Raw genomic sequence first — 24,921 nt, 5'->3', positions numbered from 1 at the left:
ACTGTGAACTGCAGTTCACAACCATCTCACTGGCCTACGTTCAGCAAGCAAAATTTTATTTACATTGAAAAGATGCAGAGAGGCCTTGGAAATGGAAAGGCTTAGAGAAAAGACACTTGCTACCTGCTAGAGAGAGCACGTCGTGGTGTGTGCACAAATAGTGAACTCAAAAAGCGAGAGAGAATAAAAACAGAGAACGCTTCAGTTTTCTCTCAAAAGGAAAATATGGTCTTCATTAGGTGTCCAACTTTTACCACCTACAATATTAGACAGTGCAGAACCAAAGGGGTGTTAAGTAGCACAAGACATTGGGTATCAGGATACGCGCAGCTTTCCTGCAGATTCACTGGGTCACTGTGGGTTTGTCCCCAGAACAGCTAGTCCACACTCGCTCCCTGTGGGCATTTTTGCACACACCTCTTGGAGGTGTGGGGGGAAGCAGGGGTGCTTTAATTAGCTAGATTTCACAGACATTCGGGCTGGAAGGGACCTCACAAGATCATCGGGTCCAGCCCCCTGCCCACAGGGCAGGAAGTCAGCTGAGGTCAGATGATCCCAGCAAGATAAGCATCTAAGTGTTTTTTTCAAAGTATCCAGAGTACACGATTGCACCTCCTCTGGGGGAGTCTATTCCAGGCCCTGAGGATGCTGACAGAAAATAATTTTTTCCTCATGTCCAGCCTAAAACTGTCTTCCCAGAGTTTGTGGCCAATAGACCTTGTCTTCCCACGGGGTGCCCTGGTGAACAGACAGACACTCTCCCAGATCCTGATGCACGCCCCTTATGTACTTCTAGGATGCCACCAAGTCACCCCGAGCCTGCACTTTTCCCAGCTGAAGAGTCCCGTGGCTCTCAGCCTCTCCTCATAAGGTCTGCTCTCTTGTCCTCTGGTCATGTGCGTAGCTCTCCTCTGGACTTTTTCAAGCTTCTCCATGTCCTTCCTGAATTGCAGAGCCCAGAATTGGATATGGTATTCCAGCTGAAACCTCACCAAGGCTGAGTAAAGTGGGAGGATGACTTTCTGGGTCTTGCTTGAGATGCACTGGTAGATGCAGTGCCAGAGTTTTGTTGTATTGGTAGCTCACATTCATCTTGTGGTCAATCTTGACCCCCAAGTCTCGTTCAGTCATGGTGCTAGCAAGTGTAACACTGCCGAGCCTATAAGTGTGGTGTGCAGTTTTTTCCTCCTGAGGTGGAGCACCTTGCATTTCTCAGTGTTGAATGCCATCAGGTTTTGAGCCGCCCACCTTGTAAGCCTGTCAAGGTCAGCCAGGATCGCCAGCCTGTCATCTAGGGTCACACGTCCCCATAGTTTGATATCGTCAGTGAACTTAGCCAGTCTGCTTCTGACACGAGCATCCAGATCATTTATAAATACATGGAAGAGTACAGGTCTGAGAATGGAGGCCTGGGGGAACGCCACTGGTCACCATGTGCCATGTTGACTATCACTCTCTGGGTCCATCCATGGAGCCAGCCCCCTGGCCATCGGACCATAAGATTGTCAAAACTGCAGTTCCACAATTTTTCCATGAGAACATCATGGAACACCAGGTCAAATGCTTTCTTGAAGCCAGAAATATAATGTCCACCTCTTCTCCTTTGTACAGGTGATGCATCACCTAGTCATAGAAGGAAATGAGATGGGTCAAGCAAGACCAACCTGCAACAAAGCCACGTTGACTCTCTCTCATGATGTCGCCTTTTGATGGGTATTCCTTTGCCCTTTCCCTGGTGATCCTGCATCTTGTCAGGCAGGGTGATCCTCTTGGGCTGATGAAAGACTGATGCAAAATAGTTGTTAAGGAGACTGGCTTTTTCCTGGATATTAGTTATCAGCTGGCCCATTTGATTTTGCAAGGGTCCAATGTTGCCCTTGTTTTTTTTCCCCCGACTTCCCACATACCTAAAGAAGGACTTTTTATTGTTCTTGATTTGTGTAGCTAGTTTGAGCTCGGTTTCAGCCTTGGCTTTCCTGCTTTGCTTCCTATAGGTGTGGGCAAGTGCTGAATACTCCTCCTTGGTGGCATTTCCCATCTTCCATCCTTTACAAGTTTCTGTTTTTAGTTACAGGAGGCCCATTTGTTCCCTATTGAGCCAAGGGGGGCACCCAGCCCTTTTGCTACTTTTTCCTTGGGCTGGAATGGACTTACCTTGTGCTTCAAGGATCACGTTCTTGAGGAGTGCAACTTGTCATGGACTCCTCTCTCTGTCAGATTATGGCCTCTCAGGGCCTCAACAACTAGCATCCTGAGCTTGTGAAAGGCGGCTTGCCTAAAGTCAAGGACTTCCACATTGCTGACTCACCAGCTTTGTGGTATATAGAGAAAGTGATCAGCTCGTGGTCACTGTCACCCAGCTTCCCTTCAATTCTCAGGTCACTCACTAGATCGTCCCCTTTGGCCAGTACCAGGTCCAGCAGCGCTTTGCCTCTTGTCGGCCTGTAGACTTCTTGAGACAAATAGAGCTCATCGATGCAAAGAAGCATTGTGACCGATCGGATTTGGCCAAGTGCTCTTCCCATGAGATGTCAGCATAGTTGAAGTTGCCCATGATAACCATGAAGTGAAAGCATGCAGCCTCAGCCAGTTCCCTAGCAAATTCATGGTCGAGTTCTTGCTCCTGATTAGGAAGTCTGTAGTAGACTGCTACTGTTATGTCCCGTTCACCAGGTTCCCACCATATTTTTACCCAGAGGGGTCTCAAATGGCCCTCTGCCGGTAGGGAAGTGTATTGCTCCTTCACATAGAGCTGTACCCCCACCCTTCCTTGCAACATCATTGCTCCTGTACAAGCCACAGCCATCTATACCTATTGTCCAGTCATAGGTGGAGTCCCACCAGGTCTCTGTTATCCCTATGAGATAGTATTCATTTCTGTTTAGCAGAAGGGCCAGTTCCTCCTGTTTGTTGCCTAGGCTTCTGGCATTTGTGTATAGGCAAGTGAGCTTGCCATCGGAGGTCCTACGCTTCCCTGCACTCCAAGAAGAGCTGTGCTAATTAAAAATGCCTGACTGTGATGTGTATCAGCATCCCCATGCTGAAGAAATGATGGCGGGACACTCTGAACAAAAGCTCATTCAAGGACACGTTAATTCCCGTACTCCAGCAGACTTGATTAATTGAATCTGCTCCAACGTCCTGGATTTCCAGTGCATTGGAGCAGGCTCCCTGCACATACATAGCAGCCCTGCGTGGTTTAGGTTAATCTACTTCCGAAGTGGAATTAGGCAGTAAAAAAAAAAAAAAAGCTCCCCTAGTGAAGAGACAATGTCCAGGGAATACCTAGTGCATTTCGAATTCACTTCTTAGCTTAGTTCATCATAGTTTCACCTGAGATACAAGACCTGAGACCTTGGGCAAGTCTCTGTATGGCTTAGACAGAGTCTGGATTAATGTCTGTAAAGGGCTTTGAGATACTCAAGTGAAAAATGTTACTTAAAAAAGTACAGCACATTCTTGTTACTTCACATGCTAAATTCACCTCAACTTGGTGGCAGTTGCTGGGCAGTGGCGGGGGGACAATGACTTTCCTGGCACTTCCCAGCTCAGGCAGTCACCAAAATGTGTTCTTGGTACTGACACCACTGCTTCCCAAAGAAACACGGGGATAAAATAGCTATCACATTATAACAGGAGATCAACTGCTACCCAAGATGCACGCAGCAAACTAAAAATATAGTTTGTGCCTTTCTACCATCAGGAAATGTATGTATTTAAATTAGCTCATTCTCCAAATAAATGCAAAATCACTAAAAGGCCTAACATGACCATTTTTAGAGATGGCTTCTCAAATTATGGCTGCCATTTGAGAGAGAAAGAGAAGGAAAAAAAAAACAAACCACACAAAACAAACCCTGAGACTCACAAGTGGTGATAATACACAGAATTTTTTTTTTTTACTTTTTTAAAGACACCCTTCACTAGCTCCTTTGGCCTGTAGCGGACCTTACACTAAGATACTATTACCTGGTTAATCACATTCTCTGAAGAAGTAACCTAGCCACACATTAATGGTGTGATAAAACAAGGAACAAGCCACAAAGTCATTACACAAAATGTGTAATAAAACTTTGTGGCTGGTTCCTCACGCATGGCCAGCCACCAGGTGTTCAGAGCCAGGGGCTCTGGCGTGCCTCCGAGGCTGCGAGCAGCAGCTGATCAGGGCAGCCTCAGGTGCACATTGGAGCCAAAGACCCCTGGCAGACGTTCAGTTAAAGGCATGACGGGATCTGATCCACAATCCCTCCCCCCATCCCATAATTGTGCCTCCTGCTGCGTATGCATAGCATAGCAGGAGGCACAATAGCCGAGATGGGACATCAGATCCCACTGCACCTTTACCTGAATGTCTATCAGTGGCCTTTGTTTCACTCCAATAAGAGAAAAGCTTGCAGACGAGGAGAGATTTTTATGGGTCTGTCCGGCAGTTGCCCATCACTCTGACCTTTATTCTTTTTTTCCTCGTGGCCAGAGGACGTGGCTTTGAGACCTGTGTTAAGTTTAAAAAGGCTAGACTCTGAAAACACAGGTCAGTCAGATTTTTTCTTTCCTGATGCAGATAAATGGAGCACTTTGCAGCATATTGTGTAGAGCGGCAGATCTCAAACCTTTTTAGACCCGAGGCACCCTTCACTAGGCTTGAGACATTCCTCAGAAAATGCCAGCTCTCAAAATTTCACTCATTGTTTTGGCTACAGAAAAAAAATAGAGCGATTCTGCTGCTGCAAAGACTTCAGAAAGACCACAATGGAGTCGAATGTTTTTGAGGTTATGGATTCCTCCCTGGTTCATCTTGTGAATCACGTTTGCAAATAACAGTGCTAACATTGCATGGCACGCTTGAAAGGATCTTTGGGTACACCGGCGCGCCACAGCACCCTGGTTGAGAGTCACTGGTGTAGCGCGTCTGTATTGGGGTGAAAAACGAACAAACAAACAGACCAACAAACCCACAACATCCTCAGTCTCCAACACTGGAGGCAGCACTATGGAGACTTACCCAAACCAGCTCACTCTCTATGTGCTAATTCCAGAACCAGAGGCCAACAGCTGCGTTAGTACAGGGTTGTACCCGAGCAAATTAACTCTTCTGAGCAAAGCCTATTAGCCTGGGACTAGAGCCATGCTAACACAGCCAGACTGGTTCCAGTTCTGCAGGTAGGGCCTTCACAGCTAGCTCAGGGTATCTTTGAGCAGGAATTGTGCCCGTAGATAATATTCTTTAGGCAGAGTGACGTGATTGCCTAGACAACTTCATTGTGCTAATGAGAAGACTGATTACTGCTCTGGCATACCGGAGACAGCTGCCACATACATACAGGGGGAAAAAATTCTTGCAGTCCCCAGTCTGGCAAACCTATCACCGACCTCAATGCGAGTTTTGCAGAAATAAAGTTTACAATGATTTGACCCATAGTTTTTAAGGCAGTTTGGGACCCCTTACAACTAGAGCGTGCTGAGAATAAAAATCATTAATAGGTAAATATTTTCCAGCCCACTTACTCTTTCACTCCTACAACTCTACATTTCTGGGTGCATTTCTGCCCCAACCGTCTCTGACCGCACGGTGGGTGGTAGGTCTAGAGCTGACACTCCAGCTGGTGCAGTCTTCATGTTTTTTCCTTAATGATTCTTCCCAATCCCCAAACACTTCCAAACAGCTACACTGGCAGAAAATCTCCCGTCAGAATATGCTGCGTCTCCACTAGACTTCTCTGCAGACCCAACCATACCTGTTGTCAGAGGGGCTCTGTAGCATAGGCAAGCGCTACGCTTACTTGGCTAGTCACGCTACCACCTTCAGTCCAGCTGAACCAATGCATCTACCATTGCTTCCCCACAGCATAAAAGAGCACCAGCTCATCCAAACATCCTAGCCCCAGTCAAAGCACATTGCATTAGAAATTTACCCAACAGGCATATTGCAGCTTTTTTTTTTGCCTAGTCAAAAACAGCCATACTGTATGTAAGACTGAAGAATCCAGTGGACAGGAAGAACTAGCTATGTGATATAAAACCATTTAAAACTCCTGCCTTTTCATTTGCTGGGTAGTTCCCACAGCTGTTTCAGTCAACACCCCGCGAATTAGTCATCCTGATCCACCCCCTCTTCTCCCCACTTCATTACCCATTGCAACCTAACCAGGTGCAGTCCGACAGCTCTGGAGTCACTCATCTGCACAAGTGCAGCCATATGTTTGAGCTGGAAGCTGGGTCGCTACCAACTGTTCAGAAGGCGCATGTACTCGCCACATTCGCACACACATGGGACATTAGGTCACATAAGAGTGGCAGAAACATCTGGGATTTCTGAGCAAGCAGGAAAAAAAATAGATCTGTCAGCCTGAAACAACACTTTACTGCACTCCTGTGGCTCTGTGTACAAAGCCTTGTAAAACCTCCGTCAGGGCTACTTCAAGGGTCAGACAGTATTGCTGGAAGGGGCAGGGGAAGGGAGCGGGGAGGGTGGAAAGAGGGGACCGAAGAGCCTGCAGATCCCTTTCCTGAATCTGACTAATCTGAGGAGAGGGCAGTTTTGCATTCAAATGATCATAATTTGCCATCAGCCAGGAGGGCCTAAGGGCTCTGCAAATATTTTGGTTTTCGTGGGACTTCTCAAGCTTGTGTGTCAGGAGCAATGCAAGAGCGAGAACCTGGAAATGGAAGATTTGGATTTAACTGACTGCAAAGATGTAACAGGTGACAAGGCAAGCTTCCCACCCTCATCTCATCAGCATACGGGAGCCCGTTCGGAGGAGTGTTTACACTACGCATTTTCTCTTTAAAAGCTCTGCGGGAGGGAAGCAGAACAGTGGGAAGTCTTGAAGAGGGGGCAAAAAGAAATGACCTCTTCTTGCCTTGGTCTGCTTAGCCCATGCAACCCTCTCCTTCGCAGCAACCACTTCCAACAAGGATGCTAATTCTCTCTCGTGGGGGTGGTAGCATTTATGATGTGGTGCCCTGACCCTTGAGAGCGCCAGCCAGCAAACAGAGCCAACTTTTAGCTCCTACTGACCAGGGCTACATTTGAAGTACCAAAACAGAGGTGAAACGTTTGCTATTAGTGCCAGTTCCCTAATCTAGCAAACTTTCAAAACTTCCCTTAGAACAGGGGCTAACATCTTAACATGGGAGCTACCTTGCAGTCATCTTTTCTGTGATCACGCATCCCACACCTCATTTCTTCCCTTCCTGATCTCAGAACGTTCTCATGGAAGCTATAGTAACCGCTTAAACAGGGAAGTAGCATTAGGAGGGTAATTAATTTATTTTTAGCTGCCTTTTAATTAAACTGAGCAGCTGGAAGAAGACAAGCATCCAGTACCATGTGACCAGCCCGTTCTCCACTGACCAGATTTTGGAGCCTTTTTGTTCTAGCCTGTCCAAGCTTGTTTGTTTTTAAAACTGAAATAATCAATGGATAGGTACTAACTAGCACCAAAGGGAGGGTGCAAGGGAGAAAGCATCTGAAAAGTTGTTGCACACCAGTCACTCTGTAGTATTAACAAATACTAGAGACACAGCAACAAACTACTCTAACAAGAATATCGGCATTTCTCTCCTCGCGTAACACAGCACAGCTTCGAGAAAGCAGCGAGTGCCTGCTATGGAAAGCAGAAGCAAGGGAGGGGGGAGAGGTTCAGTATGATTATTCAATTTTTAGCCACGCGAACGTCTAGTTTCCATACATACATCAGTGGTTTTCAAAAAGGGACCATTCCGACTCAGACAAAATACATGTAGAGCATATCTTTGCTGGCATAAGGGATGGCTTTAACACATCTATCTTTCATTCTTACCACCCAAGGCCTTCTCAAAGCATGTATTGCTTCCTTATCTTTGTTGCAAAAGTTTTCCCAAGACCTGGGTATAAATGGACATTTTGTGTGTATGCGTTTGCATTACCTTCACATGCGCTATATAGAAGGTGCATACACACACACAGGTACCAAAGACAACAGGAATGTAAATATGTTTTAAGCCTAATTATGGAAAGTACTTTGGCAAGAGGCAAACAGGGACACAAAGTACTATTTAGATTCTTCAAGCTATGGCCTCCATTCAATACACAATCAACAATATTTAGACAGTATGGTCTAGTTCCTTCCTTCACAAGGTAACTTCCTGAGTCTGGCAGGCCTCAAGCTTGCAATAAAATGACCTTATGTTTAAGGACAGTGTCAAATTAAATAAACGGCTAAAGGAAAAGTTTGATCTCTGTCTCGGCATATGCACAGTTGTTTCACTGGTTCCCTTCTGCTTTGTCTTTAGGGTACAGGCAGCTTTTCTCCACTTGAACTGAACTGAAAAGTTACTGAAGCAAATCTTACAGTGCTACCTTGGCAGTACACCAGAAGTGTAAGATCACTCCCTGATCCTGCTGGCCTGCACAACACGCGGAGAAATCACTATGCAGAACAGACTGACAGGAGCTGCACGACGTGCTGGAAATAAAGCTGAAGAACGGATGACACTGCTAACCTCGCGCATTTCTACTGACAAATCAAGCAGCATCCTGGAGTACCGGTTGTCCCCGGTCCCCGGCCTCCCGAGTTCCTCAGGCAACAGCTTTTCTACAACACGACTCCACGTTGATGCTCTGAGCTGCTCCAGCTCAGCTAGCCCGATTCTCTTGTTCACCATTCGGAGTCCCCCCGTTCCAATCTGCTACCTGTAACATTTGGTGCCAGACCCCGTGGCACACCGGCTTCCAAAAGTCTGGCTCTACACCCAAATAAAAGCCTTTTCATTGACACTCAACATTTCTGTGCAGCGATTCAAAGACCTTATTTTCACATCTGACAGAGCTCCCACCTGAATAAATTCATTTTAAGTCCCACTTTTCCATTGGTGGATTATGAAATGTTGGGAGGTCTGCTGCCTCTATGCCTCAATGGATGCTGCAGCCAGGTACCAAAAGGCAATGAACTACACATGACCCGTAATGCTAGTGGTACACACAATCATCACCACTACACAGCATTGCAGGGTACTCACCCAGTCAGCCGCAGGCCTTTGCATTTTGATTGGTAGGGTGGCACATGCAGTGAAATTATGAGTTCAGCAACAACGATCATCCCACGGTTGCCACAGGAAGGATGAAAAAAAGAGGAAACTGATAATTTATATTATAAGTGGAACTCCAGTAGGAGAATAGCCAGCTGAAAATAAAACCAGTAAGGTAACAAACACCTCTTCCTGATCGCAACCTCTTCCCCCCTTTCCCCTCCTGTTCGCATTCTTTTGAAAACAAACTCCTCTGCTTCACCCAAAGTTTGCTCATGCCACGGCTGGAATTTGCACATTAAAATGCTCTGTTATCATGCATGGCTTCCATTGTACTGCATTATAAACTACTGACCAGCCCAAGTTACAAATGCTCCATCAGCTGCAACCTCTTCCAGCCACAAAGTTCAGGTTCAAATTTCTAATTTAGACTTTTGTCTGCTATAGACCAGAATTCCACTGCACTCGAAAATTATATAATGTGCTTGTGTTATACTGCACAGACTACATACGCTCCAAGTACGTATGTCAGTAAACTGATCAGAAGATCTTGCAAACATTAACAAATGCTGCCACTGCTATTTGAAAAAAAGAGCTCCAGCAATTAGTTCTGGGCAGCAGTACTGAAAGTTAGTGGTCTGAAAAACTTAGTCTAATAGAAACAGATTCCCTGGGTAAACCTAGGGATAGAAGTAATCTGGAGAGCTAAATTGGGGTGGGATTACTGGACATATGAGAATATTATCCTTTGTTCCATACCCCATAGGCATCACTGAAGCTGTAGAAAGGACTGAATATAGAGAGTAATTAATCACTTGTGCAAGAGGCAGGGAAGAGCTTAGAGCATAGGTGGTAAGCCAGGAAATGCATGGAAGGAAGGAACTACTGTAATGCTATGTCTGAGCTGCATCCCTGTTGAGTTCAGAGCCGCTGAGGAGGAAGCAAGCCCCACTCGTTCACCACATGTTCTACATGCACCCAAACCCAGTAATTAGGCAATATAAATGGCTTACAGGCCCTGTGCACAGCCCCTACCACTGCTCTCAGTTTTTCCATCCTGGGAGAGCCTGAAAACAGCAACAGTGCAACACCCCCAGCTGTCTATACTACCTAATCATGCAGCTTGGGTGCACACAGAGTGGAAGCAAATAGACAGGACTTATTATCCATGGCTGTGGCCTCACATTTGCCCAGGAGGCAGTGGAGACACAGCCTAAGAGTACACCTACATGGAATAATGCAGAGTGTTGGAAACCTCAGAACTAGCACTATGACCACAACAGTACACCAAGGCTAGCACTGGTGGTAGCGTGCAGGGAAAAGTAAGGGCCATGCTCAGCAAGGGAAACCCGGGCAAAGCTATGTACGCAGCTGAAAGGGAGAGACCTACAATTTAAACTTTACGCCTTCAGGGTCCCAATTCAGCAATGAAAATATAAGCACGTCCACTACTGTCACGCGAAGTCAACAGGACTTCCACACGTGCTCAAGTGAACGTGGGCTGCAAACCTGAAAGCAGTGGGAGTTTTGGATGCGAATCATCAGTGAGTCATTGTTGTTTACTTGTACCATGGAAACAGCAGACTTAAAAATAAAGTAAATCGCCTGGAATATGTAGAAGGGACACGTTACTACAGAGCATCCCCTGGCTGAGGGTCAACAAGGAAAACAACCGTCCGAGCCATGCAGGAACCCAGGGCGATGCATCGTGTTAGGAAGCACGTTAGGTAACGTGATGTCAAACATGACTAAACACATTACGTAAAGAAGGACGAGTCATGTTTCAAAGCCACGTGAGCTGATCATGCTTTGCCCCAGAGTCTGAAAAAAAATGAAGCTTTGTATAAGCCTCTTTCCTCATACAACTGAAGAGGGGTCTCCAAGCCCACCGAGCATCTTCCTGGCTGGAAGGAAACATGCTCAGGTTCACTCTGTCCACACAGGGAAATTTCAAGCTGTTAAAATAAATAGGGGCATTTGGCAGAGATGGTTGCAGCCAGAGTTTTTCCGTATAGCAATGCTTTCACAGTAATGCAGGGCCAGAGGCACTAGGTGGCAAAAAAGGCCAACAGGTCCTTGCTACTTACCTTCTGGAAAGGACTCAGAGGTCTATAAATTTTCAAGTGGCTCCCTCCCTACGGTAGTATTCATTAATAGCCACAGCCTGACGATCACAGTGTAATGTTTCCAGTGAGTATCTGGATGGAAGTCGCAAAATTAGAAAGGAAAGAAAAGAAGTTTTTTTTTAAAAAAACAAACAAACAGTAATTTAATAAATAGCTAAACTACAGACTGCATCTCAGCCACTTAGATTTTTCTGTACTTTTTCCTTTGTGGTAATTGCAGCACAATAAAGAACTAAAATAAACAGCGATCAAAAAAAGTGGATAAAATGGCCTGTATTCCAGATGAGAAACATCTGCAGTTAGAACAATGTAAGCTTTCTTTCCTTCCTTCCTCAGCAATTATTTGGACATCGCCACACTGTCACAGGTAAAACGACCCGCTCCCAGCCTCCCCCGTCTCTTCACAAATAAAGCCGGTATTTGGGGGGTGGGAAGGAGCAAGTCAATGAAGAGTAGTGGCTTAATATGAGAAAAACAAACACACATCAGGATTTGTTTCCATGCCTGAAGTTGAGCAGTAGAGGACACTCATTTGTTTTTGGTTAAAACTTTCCAAGTGGATGCAAAGAAACCAAAAATACTTCAGAATTTTAAAATATGCTGCTCCTTTTCTTTTTTCCATGCACTAAAATGGAAGAGTCAATGACGGGGTTAGACCCATGTATTCACTGTTTAGTTGTAGCACCACACCCAATAGCAGAAAGGAAAAAAGGGGAAAAAAAAGAGAAAGAAAGCATGCCATTAATTATAGGAAGTTCTGCTGCCATCACAGTAATATACTATTATCTGCTTTCAATAAAGTCTTAGAAAGAAACTGATATTCAGCTTAACAAAACACATTCAGAAATGGATCCCAAAACAAATCCACATCTACCTACAAGGAGATGTATATCACCTACGACTGCTCCAGATAGGGCGCAATCAGAAAGAAAAGTTTAAGAGAGAACGTGATGGAAGCTGCACTATTACTTGAGTCCTGCTATTATAGATGGCTTCTGCTCTGCACTGATGGAGTACAGCTAGGGCTCACAATACTATAATTATCTGGAGGTAGAAAGACCAGTATGAATCACCTTGACCTCACTTCTTGGACTCTACTGGAATTTTAAAAAGTGCACTGGTCATGGGTAACTTCCTCAAAGTCGCACGGAAATCCTGTGGCAAAATCAGAAATAGAAATGCAGAATTCCAGACTGGTCATAATGTTTCTTTAACCACGTGCACACGCTTGCAGTCCTATTCATTCATAAAACATTGCTGTCGTTATTGTTGGTGCTGCTATTTGCTTCTGTACCGTGACCTAGCTCCTGGTTGGCAGAAAGTATCAAAACAGCTGCTTGTTTTGAGCAGAAGCAAACATGAAAAATTAGTTTATTAAAAATGTTTTATAAGATCACACAAATTCAAATCTCTCAGGTAAAAAGAACTACTGTGAACAAAACAGCATAAAGGACTCTTTTTTTTTTTTCTTAATGTCAACAAAAAATTGAGACATGCACATGACTTTAGTCTGTGGTTACCTGATTGGGTTTTTTGAGCCTCTTTTTTTTTTTTTTTTTTTTTTTAATGCAGCCCTGGCAAAGCAAACAGCTGAAGAGTCCTCCTTGTGCTTTGATCCTCCCTGTGGAGAAAAAACCATGAAGTGTTTGTTAAAAATCCTAATCCGATTTAAACCTGCTTTTGAATGAGCTAGGGGAGGAAGCGCTGGCTACTGATCTCCCACCCAGCAGTATTTCAAAAGCTGTGTCAGTCTGGTTTTCAAAGGCAGGTATTCTGTTTACATGCGACTGGGACTTAGGCCAAAAACCCAGTCATCCCCCTGGTAAAAAATTGTTCAAAACAGTCAACAGTTTTATTCTTTTTTTAGGGTCCCTTTCCCGAGGAAAGCAGAGGTGGGAACAATAAAGCCTGTTGGGGTAAGCTGAACACTCCTTGCTCAAGGGATGAGTGAGATGTTTTGCTTGACCCTAGAAAGCCTTCCTGGTAATGAAGCTGTTCTCAACTCTGATCCTGGGGTGCCCAGGCTCAAGGTGCCTGCTCCACTAACTCAGCTCATCACCTGACGGCATTTTCTCTCTTAATTCAACCACCCCACTTTGCAGCAAGGCAACCTAGTCCCATACTAGGCGGGTGGTAGAATTGTAGCTCTGAGCCCTTCCCCTTCCCCGTACTCCATGCAGAAGGTAAAACAGGTGAATGGACCCTTAAAACAGAGGCATATCATGGGGTATAGTCACTGTATAGGATCAGACATCCCTATATTTAAGCTAGTTTTGCAACCTTTTGAAAGAGATAACATTGTTCATATTGCCAATATCTGGTCAAGTCCCGACCTTGCTGCTGTGTTGACTTATATGTATAGACTAGTTCTTGTTCCAGCCAAATAAAAAATGGATAACAGTTTTTGCACTATTTAGCAAGCTGTAAAAGCCCAGCCAGCCTGCTGCTATGGTCAAGCTGACCACATGCACAGTTATAATAATTCACGATGAATATTCATTTAGTTATATATACGTATAGATACATCAGGTTCTGGAAAAAGGAGTAGTAACATGATTGAAGTGGTTACAAGACAAGGGGCTGCTAGCAACAACACTGTATTGCATTACATCTAAAATAGACACCGAAATCTATTTTGGACGTAAAGGATGATGTTCTATATAGAAGAATGAAGAAAACCGGGTGGGTTTTTTTTTAAATTGATGTAATTTTCCCAAGCATTTTGTGACATCTTCATTCACAGAGGCCAGGTGTTAACAGAAGGGGGTGATGCCTCCAAGTAGCAGTTAATAGCAGGAAGGGTTGGAATTAACCAATTCACACCTACTGTCCTGGAGGCCTTACTTTGCCAGGTGCTGACTGCTGGAAACAGCTGTGATCAAATTACAATTTGTAAATCTTTTTCTAGGTGATGAAGGAAGCAAACGGTGATCTTGGGAAAACAAGACAGCACAACCATTTATCCTAGAGGGCAACTCTGACTTCATTGTTCATTCCTATTGTATTCGGTGATGGATGCCTGCAAATAGAACAGCCCAGAAGTCAGTAGTTCCTACCAACTGTGCTCTTTCCAAACAAACTGGGGACAGGTTATTTTGAGGTTTATGGAAACAAAGTGAACAAAAGCAACATCTACCTAGAGAAAAACAGCCCCCAGATATGTCTTTATCAGCCCTCATAAGCCCATTTCAGTGTTGATAGTTGCCCCAGTACAACAACATTTGATCCTGACTCCTAGGACTCTTCATAGTTTCATAGTTTCATAGTAGCTAGAGTCGGAAGGGACCTAGGTAGATCATCTAGTCCGACCCCCTGCCTTAGCAGGAAAGAGCACCGGGGTCAGATGACCCCGGCAAGGTGCTCATCTAACTTCCTTTTAAAAATCCCCAGGCTAGGAGCCTGCACCACTTCCCCTGGAAGCTGGTTCCAGGCCCTAGCCGCCCTGACTGTGAAGTAGCGCCTCCTAATATCTAATCTAAACTTACCCTCCGCCAGTTTGTGACCGTTATTCCTGGTCACTCCTGGCAGCGCACGGGGGAACAGGGACTCCCCCAATACCTGCTGATCCCCCCTGACCAGTTTGTAGCAGGCCACAAGGTCCCCCCTTAACCTTCTCTTGTGGAGGCTAAACAGGTTCAGGTCCCGTAGCCTCTCCTCATAAGGCCTGCCCTGCTGACCCCTGATCATACGAGTGGCCCTCCTCTGAACTCTTTCCATATTGTCCACGTCCCTCTTGAAGTGTGGCGCCCAGAACTGGACGCAGTACTCCAGCTGCGGCCTGACCAGTGCCGCATAGAGGGGGAGGATCACCTCCCTGGACCTGCTCGAGATGCATCTGTGGATGCATGACAGGGTACGATTGGCCTTCTTGACTGCCTCCCCACACTGCCAGCCCATGTTCATCGTGGAGTCAATGACGACTCCAAGATCCTTTTCCGTCTCCGTGCTGGCAAGAGGGGAGTTCCCCAACCTGTAAGTGTGGTGCCGGTTCTTCCTCCCCATGTGCAACACCTTGCACTTATCAGTGTTAAACCCCATCCTATTCTCATCCACCCACCGTTGCAACCTGTCAAGGTCAGTTTGTAGCCTATTGCACCCTTCTAGTGCACCCACATCCCCCCACATCTTAGTGTCATCAGCAAACTTGAACAGGGTGCTTTCTACCCCCTCATCCAAGTCACTGATGAAGATGTTGAACAGTGCAGGCCCGAGGACCGAGCCCTGCGGAACCCCACTGCCCACGTCCTTCCAGGTCGAGAAGAACCCATCCACTACCACCCTCTGGGTGCGGCCCTCCAACCAGTTGGCGACCCATTTGACCGTGTGGGCATCGACACCACAGTCTCCCAGCTTTTTGATGAGGACAGGGTGAGAGACAGTGTCGAAAGCCTTCCGGAAGTCCAAAAAGACTACATCCACAGCAACCCCTGCGTCTAATGATTTGGTGACCTGATCGTAAAAGGCCACCAGGTTGGTCTGACAAGACCTGCCACTGATGAACCCATGTTGGTTGCCCCTGAGCATGCATTCCCCCGCAAGGCCCTCCTGGATGTGTGCCAGGATAATTTTTTCAAAGAGCTTACCCGGGATTGAGGTCAGACTAACTGGCCTGTAATTTCCCGGGTCCTCTTTTTTTCCCTTTTTGAAGATAGGGACCACATTGGCCCTCTTCCAGTCCTCCGGCACCTCGCCAGAGCACCACGAGTGCTCATAGAGCCGTGCCAGGGGTCCCGCAATGACCTCGGCCAGTTCCTGTAGAACCCTAGGGTGAAGATCGTCCGGACCAGCGGACTTGAACACGTCCAGCCTCTCCAGAAGTACCCTAACTAACTCCTCGCTAACCCCTGGCCCAGGCGTGCCTCTCTCGGGGCCCGAGGGGGGCCCAGCAGGGAGGTGGCTGAACTGGTCCCTACTTAGGAAGACAGAGGCAAAGAAATCGTTAAATATGTTAGCTTTGTCATCTGGCGTGATGACTAAGTTGCCCATCGTGTCCTGCAGGGGCCCCACATTACCCGGGACCCTCTTTTTACCCCCTATGTATTTGAAGAAGGACTTCTTATTGTCCTTAATCCGGGAAGCTAGTCCTATCTCCAACTCTGCCTTGGCCCTCCTGACTGCCCCCCTGCATCCTCGGGCGACTATAACATAGTCCTTCTTGGCGATGACCCCATCTCTCCATTGGGTATATGCCTCCCTTTTAGCAAAGAGACATTCCCGGATGCTCTTAGTGAGCCATGGGGGTTTATGTGCCCTCCTGCTCCCTTTGACCCTTGTTGGGATTACCTCCCTTTGGGCATGGAGGATCGTCTCCTTAAGGAGCAACCACTCACCTTCGACATCTGATTCCCTTCCCCTCTGGGTCCTCAGCGCTTCCCCAACGATCCTCCTTAGCTTGTTGAAGTCAGCCCTCCTAAAGTCTAGGGCTGTTGCCTTGCTGCAGCCCTTTGCCACCTTACGCTGGATGGTGAATTCATTTCATTTCGAGAAACAGTGATATTTAGTGGTTAAGGAACATGAAAGAGTGAGAAGAGTCAGTCAGTCTAGTCCTGACTGTTACAAACTTCCTGGGTGGTCATGAAACAAGTCATGCCTCACTTGACCCATCCAAACACGTGCCTACATACATTGGTGATGGGGATGTGGGAAGTGAAGGGATACTATCATTTTTTACTGGCAAGACAATGAAACAGAGGTCAGATAAATCACTGTGGGGAAAAGGTTCATGCGCACCTAAAGGGTGCATCTTCTGCCACTTCTTTATCAACTGACAACAATCACAAACCTTTGTGTACGGTACAGGCAGGTAGAGAACCAGTTCATATAAGTGCTGGATTTAAAACAGAATCCTAGATAAAATAGGCCAAATTTCAGGGCACAGTGTTTAGACTCTATAGAGGTACTAGATCTAATGCACATTACCTAAAGCACATTAACTGAACATGTAGACGCACCCTATTCCTTGTAAATATTTTAAACTAAACCAGAAGAAACAAGAACCCTGCTTGCTCATGATAAAAGGCAATACAAAAATATATTAATATGTTAAATGGTTTGGCTGAAGCATTATATAACATATCCAAGGACTTCCCTCTTTTTATATAGCTTTTCTTGGAAAGCCAGGTCAAAAGCCTTTGGATCTTGGAACTCAAGCCCTAGTTTAATTCCTCGCAACACAGCAACTCTATAAAGTGTTCTGCATCCTAAGGAGGGTCAACGCTTGGTGAGAACACCTAGCTACCACCTGGTAGCTAAATAAATAGCACCAGCGCTCAGAATTAAAAAAAAACATTGGGAGAGTTTCCAAGCAGTCTCAAGGTGATCAACAGCTAAAAAACTACTCATCTTAAATCACTTGTGGTTTCTATGTAACCCTACACTGTTTCTAACAAAATCAGTATTACCACGTGTATATAATTTACTCTTATTTTAACAGTATAGCATTAGAATTAAGTTTATTAGAATTTAGTTTAATTAGAATTATTTTAACAGTATAGCATTAGAATTAGTGTGCGCCACTACAGTATGTCCCATAATAACCTTGTTATTGGACGGTATTTTAAAATAACTTGATAAAGCACATTGGGTCTGGAGGGCACGCGGGTGAGGTGGGAGAAGAGCAAGAGGAAGAAACAAACATAATCCCAATGTTCTTCAAGAGGCATTTAAAAACAATTTTACAGGAAACTAGTGCCATATTTTCATAATACAATATATTTCACCCCATCACAATAGACTTCTGAACCACACACTTAAATTTCTTTCAGTAGTTCTTCTTCCTCTTCAGTTCTAAATATCTGTTTTGGGGTCAACCAGAAGTGTCAGTGATTTGTATAACTACAGCTGTCTCTTGGCGGGGGGGGGGGGCGGGGGGTTAGCATTTACTGAAAAATGCAGGTTGGCTACTCAGTGTAGTAACCATCTTAATCCGGAATTTTTGGAATTAATAATAATAATTGTTACTGTAGACCTAAATCAAGACTCAAGAGACTCATGTGTGCTAGGTGCTGTACATAAATAAAGAAAATCTTGGCCTTGGAGAGCTTACAAAGGATTACAGACACAAGAACATCAAGAGCACTGAGATCCAAGCCATCTTTATACTGAAACAAAACGAAATCCTGACCCAGACCTCTATAAACATTGGGCATGTTTGGGCCAGGAGCTAAATTATACAGCTCAGATATCTATAGTCTTGTGAAACTGTTTCTCAGTATATGTTCCATAAAAGAAGTCCTAGAGGCACAGTTTTCACCATGAGAACGAAAGGCGCTATATACAGTGGGATCAAAAACATGCTCTCACTAGGATTACAGAACAGTTGACGTGGCAGAAGCCGATACGCGTTGTTTTTGCTGTAACTTATGGTTTAAAAACCCAACTACAGAGTAGCCCAGAGGAAGTAAGGCTCTGACCCTGCTAAATCAATTTAACTCCTCACACAGGTAAGTCACCATGTGCATTTGCAGAATTACAGTGCTAGTGAGTAGCACAGTTTTGGGGAGAAAGTTTGTCCAACAGCATGGTTCCCGGGGAAAAAAATCCCTCTTCACAGGGATCAAGGAAACCATACGTGTTCCATCACAGCTGTAGCTATCATGTTACTGGTCCCAGTGTGAACAAGGCTTAGAAGTCTGTCATAGCTTGACAGCTCATCGCCATTGTATTATAAATAACTTTCAAAGGCAGGATTGGAGACGGGAACCAAAAAAACATCTCCCCCCGCCCTTGCTCAGAACAATCTTTTCAAAAGCAAAATGACCTTTTCTTCAGTAGGATGTGCACGCATAGCAAGAATGTCATTTGTTAAGGAAGCAATCCCTTTTCAAACAATTCCCGTGCACACGCCCCCTCTGCAAGTCAAAAATCTCTGCTTTACATCACACCCAAGAGCTTTTAAATGACATCTCCTTTTTCCGGGATGGAAAAATCACAGTCAGCATTTGTATATAAATATTATTATACAGTTTGGATCTACAAGCCAGGAAACAGAGCGTGCTGCATGACAATGCGCTAAGAATTCCTGGCTGTATTTTTTTGTTTGTTTGTTTGTTGGGGGAGGGGGGGGGTTAAGATGGGAAAAACCAGAACTATTTGTACAGCAAGTTCACTGTCACACATGACATCCTGCTTACAGCAGCCTGCAGTTCAGACAACAAAAGGGGAGGGAGGGGGAGAGGAAAAACCAAAGATACAGAACAAAGCAAAAAAAACCCCCAAAAAACAGTACTGCTGCTTATACTCTTCAGTATGACAAATTAACTCAAGACAATGCAAATGTTCAGTCCCAGCCAGTGGGGTTGGATAGGTCCTCTCCTCCCACCTCTTGCTGGTAGAGAATGTTCTGCGAATCGTGATGTTTTAATCAGGAGTGTCAGTCATTTCAATTTGTTTAAAAATGATGCAGATGAAGAGTCCATATCCAGCTGCATTCATTGTAAAGTAATCTCTCTCAAGAATAGAGGTACATTGTCCTGAACTACAGGCCTGTACTTAGCCTGTGGCTAAAACCAAGTGTGGCATCAGAGTAATATGTGAAAAATCTTCTTTCTACTTATAAGAGTGGTGCTTAGCAGTCACAGTCCCCTTAGTGACTCACAATAGCATTGGGGGATTCAGAACTTAAAGTCCTTTATCAGGAGACTTTAATCTTCCCTTGCAGGAAGACAGCTGATATGCCAGTACTGTGGGTCTTTTCCCCTCTCTAAATGACAAATGAAACAGCCAGAAGCTGCAAGCTCTTGCTTCCCCCTGTCCAAAAAAAGATAATAGGATTAGAGAGAACTATTTCATCTAATTCTATCTAGTCCTCCCATCTCATATAATTATACTTTTTACCAAATTACTAGAAATTCGTCAACATGTCCTGCTGTAGCGTCCTAGCCATCCATAGATAATGGCTTGCTTTTGAAAGCCACCTATATGTATATGAGCTCACTATCCTATTTAACAATGAAAACAAAACACTTTGGGGGGGGGCGGAGGGGGGAGAAAATGACAGATTACAAATCTGACCAAGTCCCTGGTACCTTGAAAGCCTCCATGTGAAATAAATTCTACCCAGAAATCTTGAGGGTACAAGAGGCAGAATTGTCCAGAAACATCTGTGTAGCCATTTGAAGCCTGGTAACAAAGCTAGAAGATTCACTCCCTGCTCAGGGTTGGCAATACCTTGCCCTGATTGTGTTAAGGGACAGAGCAGCCAGGCTGAGAACAGTGGAAAATGAGGGCTCCAGTGCTGCTAAATGCAATAATCCACATGGGACTCCAACCAGGAAGAAGGCACTCAGGGAGGACTATGGTCATTTGAGAGACTGAGACTTGTGACGTCCATCGTAATCCTAACAAAAGCAAAGTGGATGTAACCATCTGCAATGCGTTAATAAGAGTGTATTGGACTACCAACGAGAGCCAGAGACCTAAAATACTACAAGCAGTGCTCTTTTAAAAGATAAGCCTGCCATGTATTGGACCCTGCTCTTGGTCTTAACTGAACAAAACAGTAAAGCTCCCGTTGGTTTCTTTGATAGGATGAGAACCCATACGCCTTCCGCTTCTCTATTAGCAGCTCAAATCAAGCGCTAGCTGGTACAGCCCAGAAACTATTATAACTGGCAGCCATAAGAGATCTATGCAAAATTAAATTTGGATGGCAGAGGAGGAAGAAAGAAGAGTCTGTCCCACTTTATAGATTTCATAGACGTTAGGGCTGGAAGGAACCTCAGAAGATCATCAAGTCCAGTCCCCTGCCCCAGGGGCAGGAAGTCAGCTGGTGTCAAAGGACCCCAGCAAGATAAACATCCAAATGAGTCTTAAAGGAGTCCAGAGTGGGTGCTTGCACCACCTCTGGAGGCAGTCTGTTCCAAGTCTTGGGGGCTCGGACGGTAAAGAAGTTCTTCCTTATGTCCAGCCTGAAATGGTCTTGGAGGAGTTTGTGACCATTTGACCTTGTCATCCCTTGGGGCGCTCTGATGAACAGGCATTCCCCCAGACCGATGTATACCCCTTGTATATTTATAGGCAGCAGGGCTGTGCAAAACAGCACCATTCTGCTTCAACAGAACAGTGTTTCATTTTTAATTTAGTTTCGACTTGAAACCACTGTTCCGTTTTGTTTCGTCAAAGCAGTTTTGCTGTTCCAATGCTGTTTTGACCATAGGCTATAATGGGGAAGCTCAAAACAGCCTATAAGTCATTTCTGGCCTGCCTTAGATGAAACCTGCAGGAAAGGTAGCCCCTTCTGAGGGGATGAAGCCTGCCAAATGTCAAGGAGATAGGTGCAGGGGTTTCAGGGAAACTGTACCTCAAAGTCTTGAAAGCAAAAAACTCGTGTGATGTGCGTGTGTTAAGGCATTGCAGGGTCAAAACTGCAGGCTTGTTAGCCCCTGCTGAGGCCACAAAGCTGCCAAGTTTCAAGGAGATCGGTGCAGGGGTTTAGGGGAAACTACACCTCAAGCCGCAGACAAGCAAAACTCATGACATGGGTGAGACTGTGTGTGTTAAGGCGCAGCAGGGTGAAAGCTGCAGGGATGGTAGCCCCTGTTGAGGCCACAAAGCCTGCCAGCTGTCAAGGAGGTGTGTGCAGGGCTTCTGGGTTCTGGGGCCCTGCATCTCTAGCCACTGACAGGCGAAACTCATGACACGGGTGGGTGACACTGTGCGTGTGTTAAGATGCATCCTCACTCACCTGACACCAAGGCAGAAAGCAGGGCAGCTCAAACAATGCTGCCTTTTATATAGTTTTTCCATCGCTCCCCCAGAGCTCTGGGATTGGAAGAGACCTCAGGGAAGAGTGACAGCCATTGGCCAGCTACACAGTCAATAACGAGAGCAGTCCTTCCCCCTCCACCCTCTCTCTCCTTACTTTAGTTTCTGTTTCCCTGCAGGCAAGCCCAGCTTGAGCGTCGAAATTTTTGAAATGTTTCGACTTGCCTCATTTCATTTCAAGGCCGTTTCAAAGCTCTCTGCTTCGCGCTCAAAACGAGTAGAAACGAAACCGCCGGCAAAATTTCTCAGAGCCCTAACAGGCAGCCACCGGGTCCACCCCGAGCCTGCGCTTTTCCAGGCTGAAGAGTCCCATGGGTCTCAGCCTCTCATCACAAGGCCTGTTCTCCTGCCCTCTGATCACACGCGTGGCTCTCCTCTGGACTCTTTCAGGCTTCTCCACATCCTTTTTAAATTGTGGAGCCCAGAATTGGATGCAGTACTCCAGCTGCAGCCTCACCAAGGCCGAGTACAGCAGGAGGATGACATCCTGGGATCTGTAGACAGCCATCTCATTCGTTCCTTACTGGCATTCTTAGCAATGACTGCATGGGGTTGAAGGAATCAACCACGACCACTCTTTATGGCTACTGAAGAGTACTCCGTGGGGAAGCTGATGGCCTGAGTAGCCCTGAGACATGCTCTCAGCATAGAGGACTAGGCTTCTAAGTCTGCAAAGGACAGCATGTTTCACAGCAATGGTTTTTAGGGGTGCTTTTTATTTTTAAGCTTGAAGACAAATTGGTAGGGGGAAGGCAGCATTTGCTTGAATGTATATGTCTAAGCAGGGTGGAGTCAGAAGCTCTGTATGTTGAGAAATCTAATTTCTCCTTAAAAAGTTTAAATGAAATTTACCCTCCTCTGCCTCCTTTATTTCTGCAGTAAATAGTCACTTATTAGCAATCACTCTTCATAACACCCAGAGAGAAGGTGGTTTCTAACAATGAGATGGGAGGTGCTGCAGAAGTGACCCTTTCCACTACAGTAAGCATTACTAAAAGGTCAGAAAATGCCTGCGTGAAATTAGTGCACCATAACGGGTTGAAATCCTGTATTTAAAGTGTCAAGCCTGGGTAATTGGGCAACTGGGTGATTGTGAAGTGTGCCTGAAAGCTTGTCTAACATTTCTCCCAACTATATGGTTGGTCCAATCAGAGATACTGCAAACAAACCTTACTTCTTGCTACTTTCCCAGAAGTCATTCCAAGTGACTGATGTCAATACTTTCTTGAAGACCATTCAGGAGACTCCTGATCCCAAATTTCCTTTAATTAAGCAGACAGTAGCGATAGCCATGCCTCCAGCCAAACATGCAACATTGGACAAGATCACAGCCTTCTGGGCAGAATGGCCAAAAGCAGCGGCATGCTTCAGAGTAAATGTCCACTGGCATTGCAGTATAGGCTCAAACAAATATGGATAAGACATTAAGCAACCAAAACCTTTTCCATGACATATCAAACCCCAATGGATACAACACAGCGTAAGTCTAGCTAATCCTCTCACAGAGAAAGACACCACCAGGCAACCACGATTCTCCCTTGTTAGACATTACACAGCAAACTTATTACTTTATACTAGACAAGAGATCAGCCTTCGCCTCACCAAAAATAATAATAATAATAATAGTAATCAGTTGATTTTAGTTAGGTGTCACATGAGACCCAGTGTAAAAGTAGTGTTGGAAAAGAATGCATTCTAGGACATACTGAACAAAACAGAGAGCTCCTGCACAATTCACAGAAAAGAAGGATGCTAATTAGAAAAGTGTTTCTGAGCTAAACGTCCACTACAGTGTGGTTAGAGAATACTGTATCCAATAGCAACTGCGGGGGAAGTTCTAGGTAAACAGACTTTCATTACCCACAGTGGAATTTAACCAGGATTCAAAAGTTAGCAGCAACACTCCTACTCTTATGAAAAGAATCCCAAGTTACTTCATGAATGTGAACAAGCAGGACCGCCGCTGTAAAGCTTTGTCTGAATGTTTTTCCCTCTAGAGAAACTTCCCAGTCCTTTGGAGAAGGGATTGCTGTATCTGTACAGGCTAAGTACATACCATTTCTTTATATGCCCAGTGCCCAGCACCACAGAGCTTTAGTCCCAGGGCTCCAGATCCCAGCACAATAGGTCTATTTACCACTACACACACTCAACGGATTGATCGCCGAGCAAAACACAAAGGCAACGAACACACGTGCATCAGTCAGTCACATTAACGCACACGCACATTCTTCCAAGTCCAAACACCACTTTTCTATTTCAGAGGAAGGCTACTGCTTGCCCGGCATGCTGAATATACCGTCTCCAGCAGAGACCGAGACCTTTGCTTCAGAGAATGGCTCGAACTGACGCCAACTAGAAACAGGCAGGGACAATTTTGCAGAGCTGCACAGCTACGGCTGCCTTCCCGACCCACGCAGGCAAGGTGGAGAGACCGCTACAACTGCGCTGTAGGTGGATGGTTATGAAGCTTATCCAGCCCCCACGTCTCCAGCTACCTAACCTAATGCCCAGCGACTTCCACACGTGAACCACGTCATGTAAAGCTGCATTCCTTTGGCAAGCTAAATTTACCAGCCAATACTTTAATCAAATAACTCCCTTTGTTTTAATGGAAGATGGTGGTAAAAGGAAGTGTTTATTGATTTTCGCTATCCCCTTAAAAAGCTCCTCAATTAAGTCCTCTATAAAACTCTTTTCCAACACAGAGCCCCACCTTTTGTCCTCACTTGTTTAGTGTAAATCTCTGCAGACCTGATAGTCTAGTAGTCATTAGGTCCAGGAAATGGGGCTCCTTTGAACAGCCGCAGGCAGTTGGAGACACGGTGTCAGCTAAGAGCCCTTCCACTCATTTCCTCGCTCCTGTTCGGGTCCTCAGTCCCACCGACAACCGCTCCACGTCCCCTCACCACCAATGTCCACTGCTCTGTGGTGTCTCCCAATACCTGCCGCTCCATTTTATTTAGGAAGCTCAGGGCAAGTGGCATCAGAGAATGGAAACACTAAGATAAAGTTTCCATTT

At 45.5% G+C, this 24,921-nt stretch overlaps 1 pseudogene across 1 annotated transcript in view; it reads right to left on the bottom strand.

Annotated features, from left to right (window-relative positions):
• The window catches only part of LOC149856258 (uncharacterized), a 198,231-nt pseudogene that overhangs the window by 158,249 nt on the left and 15,061 nt on the right, over nt 1–24,921 (bottom strand). The window contains exons 2-4 of the transcript XR_016438376.1: nt 12,656–12,756; nt 11,097–11,207; nt 9,001–9,016 (exon numbers count right to left, since the gene is read on the bottom strand). The product of XR_016438376.1 is annotated as an uncharacterized LOC149856258 (transcript). The remainder of the gene's footprint in view (nt 1–9,000; nt 9,017–11,096; nt 11,208–12,655; nt 12,757–24,921) is intronic.

The sequence above is a fragment of the Crocodylus siamensis genome, chromosome 10, assembly GCF_052110815.1.
Source record: "Crocodylus siamensis isolate JL-2025a chromosome 10, ASM5211081v1, whole genome shotgun sequence".
In the NCBI taxonomy this organism is placed as follows: domain Eukaryota; kingdom Metazoa; phylum Chordata; order Crocodylia; family Crocodylidae; genus Crocodylus; species Crocodylus siamensis.
Note: the sequence above shows the minus strand (reverse complement) of the source record. Positions and strands in the feature narration are given on the sequence as shown.